Consider the following 20,138-nt stretch of genomic DNA (forward strand, 5'->3'; position numbering starts at 1 on the left):
ATGACTAAAAAATAGCAAATGATGTCAGAAAGTTTTGAAAATTGATGACGTCGCTTTGAATGGTGTGTACGGAACGCAAAAAAGTCTGGAGTTGTAATAAGTTTAAAAAAATGAAGTGCCCATGTAACAGATGAGTTCTCGTCAGAAACCCTGATACTTCGAAAGAGATTGTCCAGTTTGTACACGAAGTGCTTCCAGTTTTTGCCGTAACCCTCTCTACTCTTTTGCACATGCTATGTGGGTGAAATGATGGTCCCATGCCAAGTTTCGACATTTTCAGAGTTCATTTTGTAGTGATTTTCAATTTCACGGTCATTTAGCTCTCTAAACAAATTGGTAAATGACTGAAAAATAGCAAATGATGTTAGAAAGTATTGAAAATTGATGACGTCGCTTTGAATGGTGCGTACGGAACGCAAAAAAAAGTCTAGAGTTGTAATAAGTTTAAAAAAATGAAGTGCCAGTGTAACAGATGAGTTCTCGTCCGAAACCCTGATACTCCGAAAGAGATTGTCCAGTTTGTACACGAAGTGCGTCCAGTTTTTGCCGTAACCCTCTCTACTGTTTTGCACATGTTATGTAGGTGAAATGATGATTCCATGCCAAGTTTCGACATTTTCAGAGTTCATTTTGTAGTGATTTTTAAATTTCACGGTCATTTAGATCTCTAAACAAATCGGTAAATGACTAAAAAATAGCAAATGATGTCAGAAAGTTTTGAAAATTGATGACGTTGCTTTGAATGGTGTGTACGGAACGCAAAAAAGTTTGGAGTTGTAATAAGTTTTAAAAAATAAAGTGCCCATGTAACAGATGAGTTCTCGTCAGAAACCCTGATACTTCGAAAGAGATTGTCCAGTTTGTACACGAAGTGCTTCCAGTTTTTGCCGTAACCCTCTCTACTCTTTTGCACATGCTATGTGGGTGAAATGATGGTATCATGCCAAGTTTCGACATTTTCAGAGTTCATTTTGTAGTGATTTTTAATTTCACGGTCATTTAGCTCTCTAAACAAATCGGTAAATGACTGAAAAATAGCAAATGATGTCAAAAAGTGTTGAAAATTGATGACGTCGCTTTGAATGGTGCGTACGGAACGCAAAAAAGTCTAGAGTTGTAATAAGTTTAAAAAAATGAAGTGCCAGTGTAACAGATGAGTTCTCGTCCGAAACCCTGATACTCCGAAAGAGATTGTCCAGTTTGTACACGAAGTGCGTCCAGTTTTTACCGTAACCCTCTCTACTGTTTTGCACATGTTATGTACGTGAAATGATGATACCATGCCACGTTTCGACATTTTCAGAGTTCATTTTGTAGTGATTTTCAATTTCACGGTCATTTAGATCTCTAAACAAATCGGCAAATGACTAAAAAATAGCAAATGATGTCAGAAAGTTTTGAAAATTGATGACGTCGCTTTGAATGGTGTGTACGGAACGCAAAAAAGTCCGGAGTTGTAATAAGTTTTAAAAAATGAAGTGCCCATGTAACAGATGAGTTCTCGTCAGAAACCCTGATACTTCGAAAGAGATTGTACAGTTTGTACACGAAGTGCGTCCAGTTTTTGCCGTAACCCTATCTACTCTTTTGCACATGCTATGTGGGTGAAATGATTATACCATGCCAAGTTTGGACATTTTCAGAGTTCATTTTGTAGTGATTTTTAATTTCACGGTCATTTAGCTCTCTAAACAAATCGGTAAATGACTGAAAAATAGCAAATGATGTCAGAAAGTGTTGAAAATTGATGACGTCGCTTGGAATGGTGCGTACGGAACGCAAAAAAGTCTAGAGTTGTAATAAGTTTAAAAAATGAAATGCCAGTGTAACAGATGAGTTATCGTCCGAAACCCTGATACTCCGAAAGAGAATGTCTAGTTTGTACACGAAGTGTGTCCAGTTTTTTCCGTAACCCTCTCTACTCTTTTGCACGTGATATGTGGGTGAAATGATGATACCATGCCAAGTTTCGACATTTTCAGAGTTCATTTTGTAGTGATTTTTAATTTCACGGTCATTTAGCTCTCTAAACAAATCGGTAAATGACTGAAAAATAGCAAATGATGTTAGAAAGTATTGAAAATTGATGACGTCGCTTTGAATGGTGCGTACGGAACGCAAAAAACGTCTAGAGTTGTAATAAGTTTAAAAAAACGAAGTGCCAGTGTAACAGATGAGTTCTCGTCCGAAACCCTGATACTCCGAAAGAGATTGTCCAGTTTGTACACGAAGTGCGTCCAGTTTTTGCCGTAACCCTCTCTACTGTTTTGCACATGTTATGTAGGTGAAATGATGATACCATGCCAAGTTTCGACATTTTCAGAGTTCATTTTGTAGTGATTTTTAAATTTCACGGTCATTTAGATGTCTAAACAAATAGGTAAATGACTAAAAAATAGCAAATGATGTTAGAAAGTTTTGAAAATTGATGACGTCGCTTTGAATGGTGTGTACGGAACGCAAAAAAGTTTGGAGTTGTAATAAGTTTTAAAAAATGAAGTGCCCATGTAACAGATGAGTTCCCGTCAGAAACCCTGATACTTCGAAAGAGATTGTCCAGTTTGTACACGAAGTGCTTCCAGTTTTTGCCGTAACCCTCTCTACTCTTTTGCACATGCTATGTGGGTGAAATGATGGTACCATGCCAAGTTTCGACATTTTCAGAGTTCATTTTGTAGTGATTTTTAATTTCACGGTCATTTAGCTCTCTAAACAAATCGGTAAATGACTGAAAAATAGCAAATGATGTCAAAAAGTGTTGAAAATTGATGACGTCGCTTTGAATGGTGCGTACGGAACGCAAAAAAAGTCTAGAGTTGTAATAAGTTTAAAAAAATGAAGTGCCAGTGTAACAGATGAGTTCTCGTCCGAAACCCTGATACTCCGAAAGAGATTGTCCAGTTTGTACACGAAGTGCGTCCAGTTTTTACCGTAACCCTCTCTACTGTTTTGCACATGTTATGTAGGTGAAATGATGATACCATGCCACGTTTCGACATTTTCAGAGTTCATTTTGTAGTGATTTTCAATTTCACGGTCATTTAGATCTCTAAACAAATCGGCAAATGACTAAAAAATAGCAAATGATGTCAGAAAGTTTTGAAAATTGATGACGTCGCTTTGAATGGTGTGTACGGAACGCAAAAAAGTCCGGAGTTGTAATAAGTTTTAAAAAATGAAGTGCCCATGTAACAGATGAGTTCTCGTCAGAAACCCTGATACTTCGAAAGAGATTGTCCAGTTTGTACACGAAGTGCGTCCAGTTTTTACCGTAACCCTATCTACTCTTTTGCACATGCTATGTGGGTGAAATGATTATACCATGCCAAGTTTCGACATTTTCAGAGTTCATTTTGTAGTGATTTTCAATTTCACGGTCATTTAGCTCTCTAAACAAATCGGTAAATGACTGAAAAATAGCAAATGATGTCAGAAAGTGTTGAAAATTGATGACGTCGCTTTGAATGGTGCGTACGGAACGCAAAAAAGTCTAGAGTCGTAATAAGTTTAAAAAATGAAATGCCAGTGTAACAGATGAGTTCTCGTCCGAAACCCTGATACTCCGAAAGAGAATGTCTAGTTTGTACACGAAGTGCGTCCAGTTTTTGCCGTAACCCTCTCTACTCTTTTGCACGTGATATGTGGGTGAAATGATGATACCATGCCAAGTTTCGACATTTTCAGAGTTCATTTTGTAGTGATTTTTAATTTCACGGTCATTTAGCTCTCTAAACAAATCGGTAAATGACTGAAAAATAGCAAATGATGTTAGAAAGTATTGAAAATTGATGACGTCGCTTTGAATGGTGCGTACGGAACGCAAAAAAAGTCTAGAGTTGTAATAAGTTTAAAAAAATGAAGTGCCAGTGTAACAGCTGAGTTCTCGTCCGAAACCCTGATACTCCGAAAGAGATTGTCCAGTTTATACACGAAGTGCGTCCAGTTTTTGCCGTAACCCTCTCTACTGCTTTGCACATGTTATGTAGGTGAAATGATGATACCATGCCAAGTTTCGACATTTTCAGAGTTCATTTTGTAGTGATTTTTAAATTTCACGGTCATTTAGATCTCTAAACAAATCGGTAAATGACTAAAAAATAGCAAATGATGTCAGAAAGTTTTGAAAATTGATGACGTCGCTTTGAATGGTGTGTACGGAACGCAAAAAAGTTTGGAGTTGTAATAAGTTTTAAAAAATGAAGTGCCCATGTAACAGATGAGTTCTCGTCAGAAACCCTGATACTTCGAAAGAGATTGTCCAGTTTGTACACGAAGTGCTTCCAGTTTTTGCCGTAACCGTCTCTACTCTTTTGCACATGCTATGTGGGTGAAATGATGGTACCATGCCAAGTTTCGACATTTTCAGAGTTCATTTTGTAGTGATTTTTAATTTCACGGTCATTTAGCTCTCTAAACAAATCAGTAAATGACTGAAAAATAGCAAATGATGTCAAAAAGTGTTGAAAATTGATGACGTCGCTTTGAATGGTGCGTACGGAACGCAAAAAAAGTCTAGAGTTGTAATAAGTTTAAAAAAATGAAGTGCCAGTGTAACAGATGAGTTCTCGTCCGAAACCCTGATACTCCGAAAGAGATTGTCCAGTTTGTACACGAAGTGCGTCCAGTTTTTACCGTAACCCTCTCTACTGTTTTGCACATGTTATGTAGGTGAAATGATGATACCATGCCACGTTTCGACATTTTCAGAGTTCATTTTGTAGTGATTTTCAATTTCACGGTCATTTAGATCTCTAAACAAATCGGCAAATGACTAAAAAATAGCAAATGATGTCAGAAAGTTTTGAAAATTGATGACGTCGCTTTGAATGGTATGTACGGAACGCAAAAAAGTCCGGAGTTGTAATAAGTTTTAAAAAATGAAGTGCCCATGTAACAGATGAGTTCTCGTCAGAAACCCTGATACTTCGAAAGAGATTGTCCAGTTTGTACACGAAGTGCGTCCAGTTTTTATCGTAACCCTATCTACTCTTTTGCACATGCTATGTGGGTGAAATGATTATACCATGCCAAGTTTCGACATTTTCAGAGTTCATTTTGTAGTGATTTTCAATTTCACGGTCATTTAGCTCTCTAAAAAATCGGTAAATGACTGAAAAATAGCAAATGATGTCAGAAAGTGTTGAAAATTGATGACGTCGCTTGGAATGGTGCGTACGGAACGCAAAAAAGTCTAGAGTTGTAATAAGTTTAAAAAATGAAATGCCAGTGTAACAGATGAGTTCTCGTCCGAAACCCTGATACTCCGAAAGAGAATGTCTAGCTTGTACACGAAGTGCGTCCAGTTTTTGCCGTAACCCTCTCTACTCTTTTGCACATGATATGTGGGTGAAATGATGATACCATGCCAAGTTTCGACATTTTCAGAGTTCATTTTGTAGTGATTTTCAATTTCACGGTCATTTAGCTCTCTAAACAAATCGGTAAATGACTAAAAAATAGCAAATAATGTCAGAAAGTTTTGAAAATTGATGACGTCGCTTTGAATGGTGCGTACGGCACGCAAAAAAAGTCTAGAGTTGTAATAAGTTTAAAAAAATGAAGTGCCAGTGTAACAGATGAGTTCTCGTCCGAAACCCTGATACTCCGAAAGAGATTGTCCAGTTTGTACACGAAGTGCGTCCAGTTTTTGCCGTAACCCTCTCTACTGTTTTGCACATGTTATGTAGGTGAAATGATGATACCATGCCAAGTTTCGACATTTTCAGAGTTCATTTTGTAGTGATTTTTAAATTTCACGGTTATTTAGATCTCTAAACAAATCGGTAAATGACTAAAAAATAGCAAATGATGTCAGAAAGTTTTGAAAATTGATGACGTCGCTTTGAATGGTGCGTACGGAACGCAAAAAAGTTTGGAGTTGAAATAAGTTTTAAAAAATGAAGTGCCCATGTAACAGATGAGTTCTCGTCCGAAACCCTGATACTCCGAAAGAGATTGTCCAGTTTGTACACGAAGTGCGTCCAGTTTTTGCCGTAACCCTGTCTACTCTTTTGCACATGCTATGTGGGTGAAATGATGATACCATGCCAAGTTTCGACATTTTCAGAGTTAATTTTGTAGTGATTTTTAATTTCACGGTCATTTAGCTCTCTAAACAAATCGGTAAATGACTGAAAAATAGCAAATGATGTCAAAAAGTGTTGAAAATTGATGACGTCGCTTTGAATGGTGCGTACAGAACGCAAAAAAAGTCTAGAGTTGTAATAAGTTTAAAAAAATGAAGTGCCAGTGTAACAGATGAGTTCTCGTCCGAAACACTGATACTCCGAAAGAGATTGTCCAGTTTGTACACGAAGTGCGTCCAGTTTTCACCGTAACCCTCTCTACTGTTTTGCACATGTTATGTAGGTGAAATGATGATACCATGCCACGTTTCGACATTTTCAGAGTTCATTTTGTAGTGATTTTCAATTTCACGGTCATTTAGATCTCTAAACAAATCGGCAAATGACTGAAAAATAGCAAATGATGTCAGAAAGTTTTGAAAATTGATGACGTCGCTTTGAATGGTGTGTACGGAACGCAAAAAAGTCCGGAGTTGTAATAAGTTTTAAAAAATGAAGTGCCCATGTAACAGATGAGTTCTCGTCAGAAACCCTGATACTTCGAAAGAGATTGTCCAGTTTGTACACGAAGTGCGTCCAGTTTTTGCCGTAACCCTATCTACTCTTTTGCACATGCTATGTGGGTGAAATGATTATACCATACCAAGTTTCGACATTTTCAGAGTTCATTTTGTAGTGATTTTCAATTTCACGGTCATTTAGCTCTCTAAACAAATCGGTAAATGACTGAAAAATAGCAAATGATGTCAGAAAGTGTTGAAAATTGATGACGTCGCTTTGAATGGTGCGTACGGAACGCAAAAAGTCTACAGTTGTAATAAGTTTAAAAAATGAAATGCCAGTGTAACAGATGAGTTCTCGTCCGAAACCCTGATACTCCGCAAGAGAATGTCTAGTTTGTACACGAAGTGCGTCCAGTTTTTGCCGTAACCCTCTCTACTCTTTTGCACGTGATATGTGGGTGAAATGATGATACCATGCCAAGTTTCGACATTTTCAGAGTTCATTTTGTAGTGATTTTCAATTTCACGGTCATTTAGCTCTCTAAACAAATCGGTAAATGACTGAAAAATAGCAAATGATGTCAGAAAGTTTTGAAAATTGATGACGTCGCTTTGAATGGTGTGTACGGAACGCAAAAAAGTCTGGAGTTGTAATAAGTTTTAAAAAATGAAGTGCCCATGTAACAGATGAGTTCTCGTCAGAAACCCTGATACTTCGAAAGAGATTGTCCAGTTTGTACACGAAGTGCTTCCAGTTTTTGCCGTAACCCTCTCTACTCTTTTGCACATGCTATGTGGGTGAAATGATGATACCATGCCAAGTTTCGACATTTTCAGAGTTCATTTTGTAGTGATTTTTAATTTCACGGTCATTTAGCTCTCTAAACAAATCGGTAAATGACTGAAAAATAGCAAATGATGTCAGAAAGTGTTGAAAATTCATGACGTCACTTTGAATGGTGCGTACGGAACGCAAAAAAAGTCTAGAGTTGTAATAAGTTTCAAAAAATGAAGTGCCAGTGTAACAGATGAGTTCTCGTCCGAAATCCTGATACTCCGAAAGAGATTGTCCAGTTTGTACACGAAGTGCGTCCAGTTTTTGCCGTAACCCTCTCTACTGTTTTGCACATGTTATGTAGGTGAAATGATGATACCATGCCAAGTTTCGACATTTTCAGAGTTCATTTTGTAGTGATTTTTAAATTTCACGGTCATTTAGCTCTCTAAACAAATCAGTAAATGACTAAAAAATAGCAAATGATGTCAGAAAGTTTTGAAAATTGATGACGTCGCTTTGAATGGTGTGTATGGAACGCAAAAAAGTTTGGAGTTGTAATAAGTTTTAAAAAATGAAGTGCCCATGTAACAGATGAGTTCTCGTCAGAAACCCTGATACTTCGAAAGAGATTGTCCAGTTTGTACACGAAGTGCTTCCAGTTTTTGCCGTAACCCTCTCTACTCTTTTGCACATGCTATGTGGGTGAAATGATGGTACCATGCCAAGTTTCGACATTTTCAGAGTTCATTTTGTAGTGATTTTTAATTTCACGGTCATTTAGCTCTCTAAACAAATCGGTAAATGACTGAAAAATAGCAAATGATGTCAAAAAGTGTTGAAAATTGATGACGTCGCTTTGAATGGTGCGTACGGAACGCAAAAAAAGTCTAGAGTTGTAATAAGTTTAAAAAAATGAAGTGCCAGTGTAACAGATGAGTTCTCGTCCGAAACCCTGATACTCCGAAAGAGATTGTCCAGTTTGTACACGAAGTGCGTCCAGTTTTTACCGTAACCCTCTCTACTGTTTTGCACATGTTATGTAGGTGAAATGATGATACCATGCCACGTTTCGACATTTTCAGAGTTCATTTTGTAGTGATTTTCAATTTCACGGTCATTTAGATCTCTAAACAAATCGGCAAATGACTAAAAAATAGCAAATGATGTCAGAAAGTTTTGAAAATTGATGACGTCGCTTTGAATGGTGTGTACGGAACGCAAAAAAGTCCGGAGTTGTAATAAGTTTTAAAAAATGAAGTGCCCATGTAACAGATGAGTTCTCGTCAGAAACCCTGATACTTCGAAAGAGATTGTCCAGTTTGTACACGAAGTGCGTCCAGTTTTTCCGTAACCCTATCTACTCTTTTGCACATGCTATGTGGGTGAAATGATTATACCATGCCAAGTTTCGACATTTTCAGAGTTCATTTTGTAGTGATTTTTAATTTCACGGTCATTTAGCTCTCTAAACAAATCGGTAAATGACTGAAAAATAGCAAATGATGTCAGAAAGTTTTGAAAATTGATGACGTCGCTTTGAATGGTGTGTACGGAACGCAAAAAAGTCTAGAGTTGTAATAAGTTTAAAAAATGAAATGCCAGGGTAACAGATGAGTTCTCGTCCGAAACCCTGATACTCCGAAAGAGAATGTCTAGTTTGTACACGAAGTGCGTCCAGTTTTTGCCGTAACCCTCTCTACTCTTTTGCACGTGATATGTGGGTGAAATGATAATACCATGCCAAGTTTCGACATTTTCAGAGTTCATTTTGTAGTGATTTTTAATTTCACGGTCATTTAGCTCTCTAAACAAATCGGTAAATGACTGAAAAATAGCAAATGATGTTAGAAAGTATTGAAAATTGATGACGTCGCTTTGAATGGTGCGTACGGAACGCAAAAAAAGTCTAGAGTTGTAATAAGTTTAAAAAAATGAAGTGTCAGTGTAACAGATGAGTTCTCGTCCGAAACCCTGATACTCCGAAAGAGATTGTCCAGTTTGTACACGAAGTGCGTCCAGTTTTTGCCGTAACCCTCTCTACTGTTTTGCACATGTTATATAGGTGAAATGATGATACCATGCCAAGTTTCGACATTTTTAGAGTTCATTTTGTAGTGATTTTTAAATTTCACGGTCATTTAGATCTCTAAACAAATCGGTAAATGACTAAAAAACAGCAAATGATGTCAGAAAGTTTTGAAAATTGATGACGTCGCTTTGAATGGTGTGTACGGAACGCAAAAAAGTTTGGAGTTGTAATAAGTTTTAAAAAATGAAGTGCCCATGTAACAGATGAGTTCTCGTCAGAAACCCTGATACTTCGAAAGAGATTGTCCAGTTTGTACACGAAGTGCTTCCAGTTTTTGCCGTAACCCTCTCTACTCTTTTGCACATGCTATGTGGGTGAAATGATGGTACCATGCCAAGTTTCGACATTTTCAGAGTTCATTTTGTAGTGATTTTTAATTTCACGGTCATTTAGCTCTCTAAACAAATCGGTAAATGACTGAAAAATAGCAAATGATGTCAAAAAGTGTTGAAAATTGATGACATCGCTTTGAATGGTGCGTACGGAACGCAAAAAAAGTCTAGAGTTGTAATAAGTTTAAAAAAATGAAGTGCCAGTGTAACAGATGAGTTCTCGTCCGAAACCCTGATACTCCGAAAGAGATTGTCCAGTTTGTACACGAAGTGCGTCCAGTTTTTACCGTAACCCTCTCTACTGTTTTGCACATGTTATGTAGGTGAAATGATGATACCATGCCACGTTTCGACATTTTCAGAGTTCATTTTGTAGTGATTTTCAATTTCACGGTCATTTAGATCTCTAAACAAATCGGCAAATGACTAAAAAATAGCAAATGATGTCAGAAAGTTTTGAAAATTGATGACGTCGCTTTGAATGGTGTGTATGGAACGCAAAAAAGTTTGGAGTTGTAATAAGTTTTAAAAAATGAAGTGCCCATGTAACAGATGAGTTCTCGTCAGAAACCCTGATACTTCGAAAGAGATTGTCCAGTTTGTACACGAAGTGCGTCCAGTTTTTGCCGTAACCCTATCTACTCTTTTGCACATGCTATGTGGGTGAAATGATTATACCATGCCAAGTTTCGACATTTTCAGAGTTCATTTTGTAGTGATTTTCAATTTCACGGTCATTTAGCTCTCTAAACAAATCGGTAAATGACTGAAAAATAGCAAATGATGTCAGAAAGTGTTGAAAATTGATGACGTCGCTTTGAATGGTGCGTACGGAACGCAAAAAAGTCTAGAGTTGTAATAAGTTTAAAAAATGAAATGCCAGTGTAACAGATGAGTTCTCGTCCGAAACCCTGATACTCCGAAAGAGAATGTCTAGTTTGTACACGAAGTGCGTCCAGTTTTTGCCGTAACCCTCTCTACTCTTTTGCACGTGATATGTGGGTGAAATGATGATACCATGCAAGTTTCGACATTTTCAGAGTTCATTTTGTAGTTATTTTCAATTTCACGGTCATTTAGCTCTCTAAACAAATCGGTAAATGACTGAAAAATAGCAAATGATGTCAGAAAGTTTTGAAAATTGATGACGTCGCTTTGAATGGTGTGTACGGAACGCAAAAAAGTCTGGAGTTGTAATAAGTTTTAAAAAATGAAGTGCCCATGTAACAGATGAGTTCTCGTCAGAAACCCTGATACTTCGAAAGAGATTGTCCAGTTTGTACACGAAGTGCTTCCAGTTTTTGCCGTAACCCTCTCTACTCTTTTGCACATGCTATGTGGGTGAAATGATGATACCATGCCAAGTTTCGACATTTTCAGAGTTCATTTTGTAGTGATTTTTAATTTCACGGTCATTTAGCTCTCTAAACAAATCATTAAATGACTGAAAAATAGCAAATGATGTCAGAAAGTGTTGAAAATTCATGACGTCACTTTGAATGGTGCGTACGGAACGCAAAAAAAGTCTAGAGTTGTAATAAGTTTCAAAAAATGAAGTGCTAGTGTAACAGATGAGTTCTCGTCCGAAACCCTGATACTCCGAAAGAGATTGTCCAGTTTGTACACGAAGTGCGTCCAGTTTTTGCCGTAACCCTCTCTACTGTTTTGCACATGTTATGTAGGTGAAATGATGATACCATGCCAAGTTTCGACATTTTCAGAGTTCATTTTGTAGTGATATTTAAATTTCACGGTCATTTAGATCTCTAAACAAATCGGTAAATGACTAAAAAATAGCAAATGATGTCAGAAAGTTTTGAAAATTGATGACGTCGCTTTGAATGGTGTGTATGGAACGCAAAAAGGTTTGGAGTTGTAATAAGTTTTAAAAAATGAAGTGCCCATGTAACAGATGAGTTCTCGTCAGAAACCCTGATACTTCGAAAGAGATTGTCCAGTTTGTACACGAAGTGCTTCCAGTTTTTGCCGTAACCCTCTCTACTCTTTTGCACATGCTATGTGGGTGAAATGATGGTACCATGCCAAGTTTCGACATTTTCAGAGTTCATTTTGTAGTGATTTTTAATTTCACGGTCATTTAGCTCTCTAAACAAATCGGTAAATGACTGAAAAATAGCAAATGATGTCAAAAAGTGTTGAAAATTGATGACGTCGCTTTGAATGGTGCGTACGGAACGCAAAAAAAGTCTAGAGTTGTAATAAGTTTAAAAAAATGAAGTGCCAGTGTAACAGATGAGTTCTCGTCCGAAACCCTGATACTCCGAAAGAGATTGTCCAGTTTGTACACGAAGTGCGTCCAGTTTTTACCGTAACCCTCTCTAATGTTTTGCACATGTTATGTAGGTGAAATGATGATACCATGCCACGTTTCGACATTTTCAGAGTTCATTTTGTAGTGATTTTCATATTCACGGTCATTTAGATCTCTAAACAAATCGGCAAATGACTAAAAAATAGCAAATGATGTCAGAAAGTTTTGAAAATTGATGACGTCGCTTTGAATGGTGTGTACGGAACGCAAAAAAGTCCGGAGTTGTAATAAGTTTTAAAAAATGAAGTGCCCATGTAACAGATGAGTTCTCGTCAGAAACCCTGATATTTCGAAAGAGATTGTCCAGTTTGTACACGAAGTGCGTCCAGTTTTTACCGTAACCCTATCTACTCTTTTGCACATGCTATGTGGGTGAAATGATTATACCATGCCAAGTTTCGACATTTTCAGAGTTCATTTTGTAGTGATTTTCAATTTCACGGTCATTTAGCTCTCTAAACAAATCGGTAAATGACTGAAAAATAGCAAATGATGTCAAAAAGTGTTGAAAATTGATGACATCGCTTTGAATGGTGCGTACGGAACGCAAAAAAAGTCTAGAGTTGTAATAAGTTTAAAAAAATGAAGTGCCAGTGTAACAGATGAGTTCTCGCCCGAAACCCTGATACTCCGAAAGAGATTGTCCAGTTTGTACACGAAGTGCGTCCAGTTTTTACCGTAACCCTCTCTACTGTTTTGCACATGTTATGTAGGTGAAATGATGATACCATGCCACGTTTCGACATTTTCAGAGTTCATTTTGTAGTGATTTTCAATTTCACGGTCATTTAGATCTCTAAACAAATCGGCAAATGACTAAAAAATAGCAAATGATGTCAGAAAGTTTTGAAAATTGATGACGTCGCTTTGAATGGTGTGTACGGAACGCAAAAAAGTCCGGAGTTGTAATAAGTTTTAAAAAATGAAGTGCCCATGTAACAGATGAGTTCTCGTCAGAAACCCTGATATTTCGAAAGAGATTGTCCAGTTTGTACACGAAGTGCGTCCAGTTTTTACCGTAACCCTATCTACTCTTTTGCACATGCTATGTGGGTGAAATGATTATACCATGCCAAGTTTCGACATTTTCAGAGTTCATTTTGTAGTGATTTTTAATTTCACGGTCATTTAGCTCTCTAAACAAATCGGTAAATGACTGAAAAATAGCAAATGATGTCAAAAAGTGTTGAAAATTGATGACATCGCTTTGAATGGTGCGTACGGAACGCAAAAAAAGTCTAGAGTTGTAATAAGTTTAAAAAAATGAAGTGCCAGTGTAACAGATGAGTTCTCGTCCGAAACCCTGATACTCCGAAAGAGATTGTCCAGTTTGTACACGAAGTGCGTCCAGTTTTTACCGTAACCCTCTCTACTGTTTTGCACATGTTATGTAGGTGAAATGATGATACCATGCCACGTTTCGACATTTTCAGAGTTCATTTTGTAGTGATTTTCAATTTCACGGTCATTTAGATCTCTAAACAAATCGGCAAATGACTAAAAAATAGCAAATGATGTCAGAAAGTTTTGAAAATTGATGACATCGCTTTGAATGGTGCGTACGGAACGCAAAAAAGTCTAGAGTTGTAATAAGTTTAAAAAATGAAATGCCAGTGTAACAGATGAGTTCTCGTCAGAAACCCTGATACTTCGAAAGAGATTATCCAGTTTGTACTCGAAGTGCGTCCAGTTTTTGCCGTAACCCTATCTAATCTTTTGCACATGCTATGTGGGTGAAATGATTATACCATGCCAAGTTTCGACATTTTCAGAGTTCATTTTGTAGTGATTTTCAATTTCACGGTCATTTAGCTCTCTAAACAAATCGGTAAATGACTGAAAAATAGCAAATGATGTCAGAAAGTGTTGAAAATTGATGACGTCGCTTTGAATGGTGCGTACGGAACGCAAAAAAGTCTAGAGTTGTAATAAGTTTAAAAAATGAAATGCCAGTGTAACAGATGAGTTCTCGTCCGAAACCCTGATACTCCGAAAGAGAATGTCTAGTTTGTACACGAAGTGCGTCCAGTTTTTGCCGTAACCCTCTCTACTCTTTTGCACGTGATATCTGGGTGAAATGATGATACCATGCCAAGTTTCGACATTTTCAGAGTTCATTTTGTAGTGATTTTCAATTTCACGGTCATTTAGCTCTCTAAACAAATCGGTAAATGACTGAAAAATAGCAAATGATGTCAGAAAGTTTTGAAAGTTGATGACGTCGCTTTGAATGGTGCGTACGGAACGCAAAAAAGTCCGGAGTTGTAATAAGTTTTATAAAATGAAGTGCCCATGTAACAGATGAGTTCTCGTCAGAAACCCTGATACTTCGAAAGAGATTGTCCAGTTTGTACACGAAGTGCGTCCAGTTTTTGCCGTAACCCTATCTACTCTTTTGCACATGCTATGTGGGTGAAATGATTATACCATGCCAAGTTTCGACATTTTCAGAGTTCATTTTGTAGTGATTTTCAATTTCACGGTCATTTAGCTCTCTAAACAAATTGGTAAATGACTGAAAAATAGCAAATGATGTCAGAAAGTGTTGAAAATTGATGACGTCGCTTTGAATGGTGCATACGGAACGCAAAAAAGTCTAGAGTTGTAATAAGTTTAAAAAATGAAATGCCAGTGTAACAGATGAGTTCTCGTCCGAAACCCTGATACTCCGAAAGAGAATGTCTAGTTTGTACACGAAGTGCGTCCAGTTTTTGCCGTAACCCTCTCTACTCTTTTGCACGTGATATGTGGGTGAAATGATGATACCATGCATGTTTCGACATTTTCAGAGTTCATTTTGTAGTTATTTTCAATTTCACGGTCATTTAGCTCTCTAAACAAATCGGTAAATGACTGAAAAATAGCAAATGATGTCAGAAAGTTTTGAAAATTGATGACGTCGCTTTGAATGGTGTGTACGGAACGCAAAAAAGTCTGGAGTTGTAATAAGTTTTAAAAAATGAAGTGCCCATGTAACAAATGAGTTCTCGTCAGAAACCCTGATACTTCGAAAGAGATTGTCCAGTTTGTACACGAAGTGCTTCCAGTTTTTGCCGTAACCCTCTCTACTCTTTTGCACATGCTATGTGGGTGAAATGATGATACCATGCCAAGTTTCGACATTTTCAGAGTTCATTTTGTAGTGATTTTTAATTTCACGGTCATTTAGCTCTCTAAACAAATCGGTAAATGACTGAAAAATAGCAAATGATGTCAGAAAGTGTTGAAAATTCATGACGTCACTTTGAATGGTGCGTACGGAACGCAAAAAAAGTCTAGAGTTGTAATAAGTTTCAAAAAATGAAGTGCCAGTGTAACAGATGAGTTCTCGTCCGAAACCCTGATACTCCGAAAGAGATTGTCCAGTTTGTACACGAAGTGCGTCCAGTTTTTGCCGTAACCCTCTCTACTGTTTTGCACATGTTATGTAGGTGAAATGATGATACCATGCCAAGTTTTGACATTTTCAGAGTTCATTTTGTAGTGATTTTTAAATTTCACGGTCATTTAGATCTCTAAACAAATCGGTAAATGACTAAAAAATAGCAAATGATGTCAGAAAGTTTTGAAAATTTATGACGTCGCTTTGAATGGTGTGTATGGAACGCAAAAAATTTTGGAGTTGTAATAAGTTTTAAAAAATGAAGTGCCCATGTAACAGATGAGTTCTCGTCAGAAACCCTGATACTTCGAAAGAGATTGTCCAGTTTGTACACGAAGTGCTTCCAGTTTTTGCCGTAACCCTCTCTACTCTTTTGCACATGCTATGTGGGTGAAATGATGGTACCATGCCAAGTTTCGACATTTTCAGAGTTCATTTTGTAGTGATTTTTAATTTCACGGTCATTTAGCTCTCTAAACAAATCGGTAAATGACTGAAAAATAGCAAATGATGTCAAAAAGTGTTGAAAATTGATGACGTCGCTTTGAATGGTGCGTACGGAACGCAAAAAAAGTCTAGAGTTGTAATAAGTTTAAAAAAATGAAGTGCCAGTGTAACAGATGAGTTCTCGTCCGAAACCCTGATACTCCGAAAGAGATTGTCCAGTTTGTACACGAAGTGCGTCCAGTTTTTACCGTAACCCTCTCTACTGTTTTGCACATGTTATGTAGGTGAAATGATGATACCATGCCACGTTTCGACATTTTCAGAGTTCATTTTATAGTGATTTTCAATTTCACGGCCATTTAGATCTCTAAACAAATCGGCAAATGACTAAAAAATAGCAAATGATGTCAGAAAGTTTTGAAAATTGATGACGTCGCTTTGAATGGTGTGTACGGAACGCAAAAAAGTCCGGAGTTGTAATAAGTTTTAAAAAATGAAGTGCCCATGTAACAGATGAGTTCTCGTCAGAAACCCTGATATTTCGAAAGAGATTGTCCAGTTTGTACACGAAGTGCGTCCAGTTTTTACCGTAACCCTATCTACTCTTTTGCACATGCTATGTGGGTGAAATGATTATACCATGCCAAGTTTCGACATTTTCAGAGTTCATTTTGTAGTGATTTTCAATTTCACGGTCATTTAGCTCTCTAAACAAATCGGTAAATGACTGAAAAATAGCAAATGATGTCAGAAAGTGTTGAAAATTGATGACGTCGCTTTGAATGGTGCGTACGGAACGCAAAAAAGTCTAGAGTTGTAATAAGTTTAAAAAATGAAATGCCAGGGTAACAGATGAGTTCTCGTCCGAAACCCTGATACTCCGAAAGAGAATGTCTAGTTTGTGCACGAAGTGCGTCCAGTTTTTGCCGTAACCCTCTCTACTCTTTTGCACGTGATATGTGGGTGAAATGATGATACCATGCCAAGTTTCGACATTTTCAGAGTTCATTTTGTAGTGATTTTTAATTTCACGGTCATTTAGCTCTCTAAACAAATCGGTAAATGACTGAAAAATAGCAAATGATGTTAGAAAGTATTGAAAATTGATGACGTCGCTTTGAATGGTGCGTACGGAACGCAAAAAAAGTCTAGAGTTGTAATAAGTTTAAAAAAATGAAGTGTCAGTGTAACAGATGAGTTCTCGTTCGAAACCCTGATACTCCGAAAGAGATTGTCCAGTTTGTACACGAAGTGCGTCCAGTTTTTGCCGTAACCCTCTCTACTATTTTGCACATGTTATGTAGGTGAAATGATGATACCATGCCAAGTTTCGACATTTTCAGAGTTCATTTTGTAGTGATTTTTAAATTTCACGGTCATTTAGATCTCTAAACAAATCGGTAAATGACTAAAAAATAGCAAATGATGTCAGAAAGTTTTGAAAATTGATGACGTCGCTTTGAATGGTGTGTACGGAACGCAAAAAAGTCCGGAGTTGTAATAAGTTTTAAAAAATGAAGTGCCCATGTAACAGATGAGTTCTCGTCAGAAACCCTGATACTTCGAAAGAGATTGTCCAGTTTGTACACGAAGTGCGTCCAGTTTTTGCCGTAACCCTATCTACTCTTTTGCACATGCTATGTGGGTGAAATGATTATACCATGCCAAGTTTCGACATTTTCATAGTTCATTTTGTAGTGATTTTCAATTTCACGGTCATTTAGCTCTCTAAACAAATCGGTAAATGACTGAAAAATAGCAAATGATGTCAGAAAGTTTTGAAAAGTGATGACGTCGCTTTGAATGGTGCGTACGGAACGCAAAAAAGTCTAGAGTTGTAATAAGTTTAAAAAATGAAATGCCAGTGTAACAGATGAGTTCTCGTCCGAAACCCTGATACTCCGAAAGAGAATGTCTAGTTTGTACACGAAGTGCGTCCAGTTTTTGCCGTAACCCTCTCTACTCTTTTGCACGTGATATGTGGGTGAAATGATGATACCATGCCAAGTTTCGACATTTTCAGAGTTCATTTTGTAGTGATTTTCAATTTCACGGTCATTTAGCTCTCTAAACAAATCGGTAAATGACTGAAAAATAGCAAATGATGTCAGAAAGTTTTGAAAATTGATGACGTCGCTTTGTATGGTGTGTACGGAACGCAAAAAAGTCTGGAGTTGTAATAAGTTTAAAAAAATGAAGTGCCCATGTAACAGATGAGTTCTCGTCAAAACCCTGATACTTCGAAAGAGATTGTCCAGTTTGTACACGAAGTGCTTCCAGTTTTTGCCGTAACCCTCTCTACTCTTTTGCACATGCTATGTGGGTGAAATGATGATACCATGCCAAGTTTCGACATTTTCAGAGTTCATTTTGTAGTGATTTTTAATTTCACGGTCATTTAGCTCTCTAAGCAAATCGGTAAATGACTGAAAAATAGCAAATGATGTCAGAAAGTGTTGAAAATTCATGACGTCACTTTGAATGGTGCGTACGGAACGCAAAAAAAGTCTAGAGTTGTAATAAGTTTCAAAAAATGAAGTGCCAGTGTAACAGATGAGTTGTCGTCCGAAACCCTGATACTCCGAAAGAGATTGTCCAGTTTGTACACGAAGTGCGTCCAGTTTTTACCGTAACCCTCTCTACTCTTTTGCACATGTTATGTAGGTGAAATGATGATACCATGCCAAGTTTCGACATTTTCAGAGTTCATTTTGTAGTGATTTTCAATTTCACGGTCATTTAGCTCTCTAAACAAATCGGTAAATGACTAAAAAATAGCAAATGATGTCAGAAAGTTTTGAAAATTGATGACGTCGCTTTGAATGGTGTGTATGGAACGCAAAAAAGTCTGGAGTTGTAATAAGTTTTAAAAAATGAAGTGCCCATGTAACAGATGAGTTCTCGTCAGAAACCCTGATACTTCGAAAGAGATTGTCCAGTTTGTACACGAAGTGCGTCCAGTTTTTGCCGTAACCCTCTCTACTCTTTTGCACATGCTATGTGGGTGAAATGATTATACCATGCCAAGTTTCGACATTTTCAGAGTTCATTTTGTAGTGATTTTCAATTTCATGGTCATTTAGCTCTCTAAACAAATCGGTAAATGACTGAAAAATAGCAAATGATGTCAGAAAGTGTTGAAAATTGATGACGTCGCTTTGAATGGTGCGTACGGGACGCAAAAAAAGTCTAGAGTTGTAATAAGTTTAAAAAATGAAGTGCCAGTGTAACAGATGAGTTCTCGTCCGAAACCCTGAGACTCCGAAAGAGATTGTCTAGTTTGTACACGAAGTGCGTCCAGTTTTTGCCGTAACCCTCTCTACTCTTTTGCACATACTATGTGGGTGAAATGATGATACCATGCCAAGTTTCGACATTTTCAGAGTTCATTTTGTAGTGATTTTCAATTTCACGGTCATTTAGCTCTCTAAACAAATCGGTAAATGACTAAAAAATGGCAAATGATGTCAGAAAGTTTTGAAAATTGATGACGTCGCTTTGAATGGTGTGTACGGAACGCAAAAAAGTCTGGAGTTGTAATAAGTTTAAAAAAATGAAGTGCCCATGTAACAGATGAGTTCTGGTCAGAAACCCTGATACTTCGAAAGAGATTGTCCAGTTTGTACATGAAGTGCGTCCAGTTTTTGTCGTAACACAAGAAGTCCGGAGTTGTATTAAGTTATTAAAGATAAAAAAAGGCACAATGCTCGTTAATTAGCTTCAAGCCTTTCGGAATAGTGTAAACTGCACTGCACATAGCTCCGTGTAGTCTACGCTATTCCTCAAGGCTTAAAGCTAAGCAACGTGCAGATGAGCATTGCGCCTCTCCTTCATCGTCTCTGCACTCAGGGCTTATAAACCGCTCCTAGTGCCTCTCTCTTCGCGAGGTGGGACTAAAAAACAGCTTACTAAGAAACTATAGTACCGGTTCATGGCACGAACCGGTACTAAAGGTGCCCGTGGGGCCCCAACCTGACCACAGCCTGACGCAGCCTCATTAGTACCGGTTCGTGACATGAACCGGTACTAAAGGTTGCTCACGAACCGGGACTAATGATCTCCGCCCGCCTAGCCGTTGGAACCGGCACTAATGGACACATTAGTGCCGGCTCAAAATCAAACCGGCACTAATGTGCTTCACATTTGACCCTTTTTCTACTAGTGTCCCCTCGGCAACCAATTATGCTCC

Source organism: Aegilops tauschii, chromosome 7, assembly GCF_002575655.3.
Source record: "Aegilops tauschii subsp. strangulata cultivar AL8/78 chromosome 7, Aet v6.0, whole genome shotgun sequence".
In the NCBI taxonomy this organism is placed as follows: Eukaryota; Viridiplantae; Streptophyta; class Magnoliopsida; order Poales; family Poaceae; genus Aegilops; species Aegilops tauschii.